This window comes from Silene latifolia, chromosome 6 (genome assembly GCF_048544455.1).
Source record: "Silene latifolia isolate original U9 population chromosome 6, ASM4854445v1, whole genome shotgun sequence".
Classification (NCBI taxonomy): domain Eukaryota; kingdom Viridiplantae; phylum Streptophyta; class Magnoliopsida; order Caryophyllales; family Caryophyllaceae; genus Silene; species Silene latifolia.
Window position 1 is genome coordinate 28075267 of NC_133531.1, and position 7933 is coordinate 28083199.

General features: G+C 41.6%; 1 non-coding gene across 1 annotated transcript; it reads left to right on the top strand.

Moving 5' to 3' along the window:
* The first annotated feature begins 468 nt into the window (after positions 1–468).
* Positions 469–575, top strand: LOC141589330 (small nucleolar RNA R71). Its single transcript, XR_012520273.1, has one exon. It is a non-coding gene; the product is annotated as a small nucleolar RNA R71 (small nucleolar RNA).
* Positions 576–7933: the final 7358 nt, after the last annotated feature.

Consider the following 7933-nt stretch of genomic DNA (forward strand, 5'->3'; position numbering starts at 1 on the left):
TGAAATCTTGAATTTGGGTTATATGTGTTTGAGAATGTACCCGGTGGATAAGCATTTTGTGCATTTTGTCTTAAAGCTAAAAAGGCATTTACCTCTTCAATGGGAGCTTGGCAATGAGCGGCATAGTGACCCGCACCTCCGCAACCTTCACACACAACGATTTGGCTCGTTGAAGACATGGCATTGACTTGTTGAATGGAATCTCTAGCATCCCTCTCCGCCAATTGTTGTTGGAGCAAAGCAATTTGAGCTAGCAAAACAGAGTTGTTAGAGGATTCTTCTTTACCTTTAGATGGCACAACTCGGGAATTGACATATTGGGCATCATGGACCGCCATAGATTCGATCGTGGCATGAGCAAGATCGGTGTCAATTTGATCAAACCGCCCATTGTTGGCGGAATCAAGAATCCTTCGGGACTCGGCACAACATCCATTGTAGAATGTTATTGCAAGAAACCAATCATCTAGCCCATGATGTGGGCATTGTCTTTGAAGCTCTTTGTACCTCTCCCAAGCCTCATATAAGCTCTCAAGAGCTTGTTGACGGAATCCGGTGATTTGGCTCCTCAAAGTTTGAGTTTTCTCCGGTGGAAAGAACTTTTGGTAAAAAGCAAGAGCCAATGTCTCCCAATTGGTGATTCCCATGGCGGTGCGGTCAAGGCTATTGATCCAAAGCTTGGCCTTGTCCTTCAAAGAGAAAGGGAAAAGTATTTCCCTTATTTGGGCTTGGGTGACGCCCGTTTGACGGATCATGGAGCAATAGTCACAAAAGTTTTGCACATGCAAATTGGGATCCTCCAAAGGACTTCCTCCAAATTGCTTTCTCTCCACTAGGCTAATGAAAGCCGGTTTGATCTCGAAGTCCGGCGCGGTGATTTGAGTGGTTGTGATTCCGGCCGGAAGCATGGCCGCGGTGGGCTTTGAATGATCGGAAAGTTTCACCATCTTTTTGGTAGTAGATGGTGATGGTGGTGGAGATGATGAACTTGAAACCTCCTCCTCTTCAAGAATCTGTAGATCGTCTAAGTAAGACTTTCTAGCACTTTCGGCTTGTACGGGAGAAGAGGCTTCTTTCACTTCCTTCCAAAAACGTCGTCTTCTCCTAAAGGTTTTCTCGGGATCGGAATCCGGTGAAAGCAATTCTCCCTTGCGTGAGGACCTGGGCATAAGACAACAATTTCTAGAGAAGTGATAAGTAACGGTCTTAAGGAACAAATGTTCCCCAAGACAAAGGAAAACAAGATAAAAATCGACAATTCAAAAAGCAATAAAACCGTTTTAAGAACGGCGCCAAAATTTGATAGGCTTATCGCGTACCTATGCAAAAATAATTTCCCTAGACACAAGTTAATGTAGTAATAGGGGTCGAACACAAGGAAACGGGAATTACGTCGTGAATTGCTATGGGTGGATTTTTATCAAGGTCGATTACGTTTTGGGTTTGATTTGTTTGGTTTGTTGATTAATGAAAATTGCAATGTAAATAATATGATAAAAGATAGTCTAAAGGGGTCGGGTCACTCATGCAAAGGTAAACATATGAACATGATAAACTTGGTACTAATAATCTTGTCAATTACTTAGGCTTAAAGATACCCACCTTACGGCATTAGTATCAACCATAGACCGGGTCCTAGAAAAACTCTCGTCCATGACTAGGTCGTCCTACCATACATGCTTAGTCTAATTCAATTCCGTGCCTCTCGACTTTAGAACGAATAAACAAGTTTTAATCTACGACTACGGCCGATAATCAAAGATTAAGCGTAACAAAGCAAGCATGTGATGGAAGCAATTGATCAAAATTATTATAAACTTTATTTAATCATATTATATTTTTGATTTTGCATGGCTCCCCTAGCCTTTAGACTAGAGAATTTAGCTACTCATACTAAGATATAAAATGCAAACTAAATTGTAGAGAATATTAAACATGGTTGTATGAACTATATTAATTGGGTGATATAACATATGAAAAGAACAAAGCTAAAGTAACAATTATAAAAACTATGTGATAACTAAAACAATGATGTAAATTGTAAACTTGTAATAAGAAATACCTTAATAAGGAAGACTTGTATGGAAGAACAAATAACTAGAACCAAAAGATTGAATAACAAATGCTTGAGAATCTCTTGAAATACAAAGTGTTGAATGATTAACTAAAGAATGCTTAAACAACTTAAACTTGAAATGAAAACTAATGAGAGAAAACTTATAATGCTTGAGGCTTAATGTAGTAAACTTGGACGTAAAATGGGATGCCCAAAACCTAGGATTGCCTCTCCTATTTATAGGAGAGGAAGGAAAAAACGTAAGAGTCATCAGGCATGCAACCCCGATCGGGGTTGGGCGGCCCCGATCGGGGTCACTTAATCCTCGGTTTATCGCCTTAAATCTCCTCTTAATTGCTAAGGTATCCAATGTTGGTGATTAAATATGCGATTAATCACCCGGTTAATGTTCTAAATTCCTAGCATCCTAAGCTCTATTGGCATCCAATGCTTGCAACCTTGATGTGGACCTTCATTTTGGGCTTGACTTTGCATTTGGCTTCATGTTTAATTCCTTACTTCAATCCACTAATCTTCATGCAAAACCCAAGAAATCTTCACACACTTAGTCCAATATTTGGCCTTGTTTAGCTTAGTGAACTTGGTGTACAAAATCATAGGAAAAAGCCTCTAAATGCTTAGATTCCTACAAAACCGTAACAAACACAACAATACACCTAGAACACAAAATTAGCTCAAAAATATACTAATTAAAGTATGATAATCAATAAAAACCGAGCTAAAATGAGGGGTAAAAGCATATATAAAATGAACATATCAGTTTTTTAAAACCGGGGACCGAACCGGTTTGCAAAACCGGGTCGGGTACCCGGTTTTGCTCAACCCTAAAGACTAGTACTAAAATTTAACCCGCTATGTGTTTTAGGGCTGATCAAAGATAAGGGCTAACCCGACCCACCCATAACCAGACGGCCACTTGGGAGGTTAATTTTGGCCCGGCCTGGCCCGTTCACCCCGTGTTAGGCCTATCTCAACTTGTCCTCCACCTCGGGCCGTGCCCGGGTCTGGCATAACCTACCTGGGACACCTTGGACCCGCCTCACCCCTAACCCGGCCCGCTTACAGCTGTGACCCTCCCCGGGCCGGTTTCGCGCTGACCTTGATAGGCTCGACCTGACTCCTGACCTGCCCGTTTGTTTAACCATTCCTAATGTGTTTGGCTAAAGTCAAAATGACCCATTAATTTAGACCTTTTAGGGTCATAAGTCATAACTCGTCCTAAGCATTAGGCCCGATGAGTATAAGTTAATGTTAAATAGGAACATAAAACATATAAAAGGAACAAAATTATACAAAGTTTGACTCGTATTTTACCTAACCTATATTTGATCGATCAGTATTCAACCTGACCGGTATTTTTACCTCGGTCCGTTTAACAAGTTAAATAAGGATATACTATTAATTTGACAAGGTGTTCCTCTGACGAATAACATCCTAAAATAAACACTGGTAGTAAATATACGAGGTAAAATGATTATATTACCTATATTAAACTAAACTTAAGTTTAAAATAACCGAAATTGAACTTGAATCGAGTTTAAAAGAACATGCCTTTACTCTTTTTTAAAATGATTATATACTAAATTATCACAAAACTATCCATCAATCTTCCATTGAAAATAAATTTTCGTTTCATGATTGTGGTATAAATGAACAAGATAATCTAAATAAATATAAGACAATTTTATAAGACAACCTCGCCCATTTAATTTGTTATGAATATATTAATACCAATTCTATGAAATTTTCTTATTACTCCTCCAGTCTCTTAAACGACAATGGTTTGGGCCAATTAAGGTACATGATCCTAGGTGTCACGATCCGGTATTTTTTGGGATCGTGCGCGCACACCTGCTGCCCGTCTCAAGGCAAGATGCAGGCGACAAGGATCTTCGAACTAGTGAAGGATCGCTCACTAGCACGATACTCGGGTCTCGGCAATACTCGACAAGAATGGAAGCGAGAGCGTTAGGCACTAGTGTTTGTCAAGCACTAGGCACTCGTATCGGTCTCGGGTGTGTGAGTCGGAATCCTAGTGTCGATCCCACAAACACGGTTTGTTAGTAAAGTGAAGGCTAAGAGTCGTTCACAACAAAGCAACAACAAGCAATACGAAGGCACAAGGTAGGAAACAGATTTTCATTCACTAGTACTCCCTAAAGAGGGAAATATGATAGTTACATCCTGGTAGCAGGAAACATTGAAATTACAAGTTTAGTGTAGAATAGCGATATACCTATTTATGGAAAGAAAAGCTATTCTAAAACTATGCTAGACTAAAAAATTACTTACTACAAATGTACAAGGGAAATGAAATTACATAACCATAAATAAATCTAAGGGTTCAAGTGTGCGGATCGTCACACTCTCCCCCACCTAATCTGTTGCCGCCCTCGGCAACACAAAAATCTTAAATGGTGCTTCAGTGAGACATCCTCGGTGAGCTCTGACTGTCCATGCAGTGTTGGGGATTGTCTTGTACAACTCGGCTTGAATCTGCGCTTCGTCCCAAACAATGACTGACATCTTCGTCCCTTCAAGGATAGGCTGGAGGTCCTTGACATAGAAGCCGCCGAACATCATGTTATCCAAGTCCACCACGTGTTCCTTGTCTTTCGGGAAAGTCCACTTTGCCGCTGCTTGAAAAGATCTCTCTCGGGCTTTCTCCAAGTACTGGCTCCAACGGATCTTCATCTTGTCTCTCGTCACTTCAGCACCTGCATTCAAGGGAATGTGAGATCTCCATGACGCCGAATCAGCATTTCGGCGCGGCCCCCTGATGGTACGAGGCCTTATCTCTTGGGTCGACTGACCCGCAAACCAGGACGTCGATTCGGCACATCGACGCGGCCCCCTGATGGTACGAGGCCTACTTCTTTGGGCATCTCGACCCTCATTGTCTACTCCTCGGTGAGGGGGGTAGACTCTTCTTTCGTCCCCCAGGCCACTTAGCATCGTAGTTAGCCTGGGTCTTGTACGCCCTCGGCTCCACCGAACCTTTAGGCATTCTCCAAGGTCACATCCCTTGTTTCGTCGTCGGTATCACCCTCATAGCCGAAATTCGATGCTGCCCCTTGTCTTCGTTGCTGTCTACCGTCTTCACTACGATAGACCCCATTAGTAGCATCGATCCGTCACTCGGTTTCAATACCACCAATGCTTTCTAAAAGAACTGCATCCCGAGTACTAACTTGAAGTCATCCAGCGGAAAGGTGGTGAAGTCGAGCTCCCCTGCCCACTCACCCACTTGGACCGCGACCTTCTTAGCCACTCCTTGGACGCGTCTCAATTTCCTATTGACCGGCTTTAGGCAGCTGTTAGCATCCCGCAGAACTAGCCCCAACCGATCAGCTTCCTCTTTCGTAACAAAGTTGTGGGAGGCGCCCGAGTCGATCAAGGCTCGTGCTTGCTTCCCATTCACCATCAAGTCCACGTACATGAGCCCGTTGGATTTCTTGGTGCAGGAATCTTCGTACTTCCCCATCGCGCTAATCCTTTGAAGTGAGACCATCCGTGGTTGGTCTTCACCATCACTCGAGTCTTCGTTACACTCTTGGTGATAGTCGGACAACGCCCCATCAAGACATTCTTGAGCCCTCTTCGGCATCTTCTTGAACATGGCATTGAACTCCGCTTTGTTCGGACAATCGGCCATCTTGTGAGGACCCTTGCACACAAAACACGCGAATGGTTTCTTCGTTGTGGAAGCAGTTATAACACCCCCATACTCCAAGTGCCTTACCAGGACCACTCAAGGCATGGAAGTGCTACCATCTCGGTTACCCGAGGCAATGATAATCAAATGACAATGAAGAAACATAATTTAAATAACAAAATAGTTTAAAGTGATTACATACCAACTCCAAAACTGATAAAAAGAAATACAAGACTCTCAGACGGTCTACTGCTAAAACTATCAAAGCTATAAAACATCGTCTGACACAGCGGAAGACTTCTAACTACCACGTGATGACTCATCCCAGCTATCCCAAACGCGTCATATCATACATGCTCAATAACTGCTCACCACCCCCAAATGGATCACCACAGTTTTTAAAACATTAAACGGGGTCAGTACTAATCATACAATCACAAATCATCACCAACACATTATGGAACTAATACTGAGTAGGGAAACCCTACCTGGAAATCAACACAATCAGACGGTCTCACAGCTGATATCAAAAGGCTTCTTCTACGAATCCTCCTCCTAACATACAAACATATAATCACTACCAATCACAAAACTAACACAAATCCCCAATTCCCAAAATTAGAGTTTAAACAAAGTTAACTAAATACTATAAAATTGGTATGTAGATCTTACCCTTGACGCAAGGAACACTATGATGCAAAGAACAAGATGATCCGACACTCCTAGCCTTGGGGATTTGCCAACAACGCGACGAGAGAGAACTACGTAACTCCTTTTTCTTTTGAAAGGTTTAGAAAGGTTAAAAATGATGAAATAAACTGACGGAAACCTTTTATATCAAACTCGCGTTATTAGCAAAACCCGTCAAAACAACCCCGTAAAACACACTTACTCGATCGAGTAACTAACTTACTCGATCGAGTGCCGCTTACTCGATCGAGTACCAAGGCTACTCGATCGAGTACCCAACAGGTCAGAAACTATTTTAAAACGCAAAACACACTTACTCGACAAAGTAAGGCCCACTCGATAGAGTACCCATAGACTCATAAAACCGTGGTATTACAGTCTTCCCTCCTTAAAAAGAACTTCGTCCCCGAAGTTCAACCCATACCCAAAAACAAACATACTAACTCGATCAAGACACAACAACCAACTAAGAACTCAAAACAAAACCCCAACCGACCAAACATGAACTCGTAACCCCAACTCCACCAACTATTCCTACTTCCACAACATGGCTCACGATATCGTACCAACTCCATTATATCTCTCTCGATCCTAAATCCATACACTACCAACAGAAACGCTGCTATCTCCGTAAAATATCATCCACTAGATAATCCAATATCAAGATACTCATAACATCAAACGGAATGTTACATTCTACCACCCTTAAAAGGAACTTCGTCCTCGAAGTTTACTCACACTCATAACATCATCATCCAACTGTCAACACTAGTGAAATATTCTCACACTCCTAAACATCACACTACTACAAGCTCGACCATGACCTTTTAACAACATCAACCACAAAATATTCAACTTCCTTCTTTATGCTACACCAACACTCTACTGCGAATATACCACCATATGCACAACCATCAAAATCTCTTTTATCGCATCCTACTCCTCTTAAGATAAATGTTATGTCCTCGTAACTCACTAATACTACATCCAAGCTATATCGTCTCATTATCCTCATCACCACCGCATGTCAAAGATAACCACCTATAATATAAACACTCGCCATGCATATATCCAAGGCTCTCTTACTTAAACATTTCTCATACCTCAACTCATTCGACACACCACCTAACCTATACCATAAAACTCGTAGCAAAATCACCATACTAACTATCCATTATTACTGCAAAACAACATACCTCTCTATGTAAAGCACCTATCTCCCAAAAGCATAACTCACGATCCACACTCGGTACGTATACTCACTCTAGATCCTCAAGTTCTTTCTTTCATTACCGCAAAACTCATACACAACTTAATATGACACTAATTCTCCCAACACCCTACACTCACTGTCTCAACAAAGGATTATGAACCACCTGCATCTTTCAGGTCATTACCACACATATTTTACAAATCACTTGCCATTACCATATCCACTAAAGCCTTATCTAGAACAAGATCAAAATTACTATAACAACCTCTCACAACCGTGTCTCATCAACAAAATATCA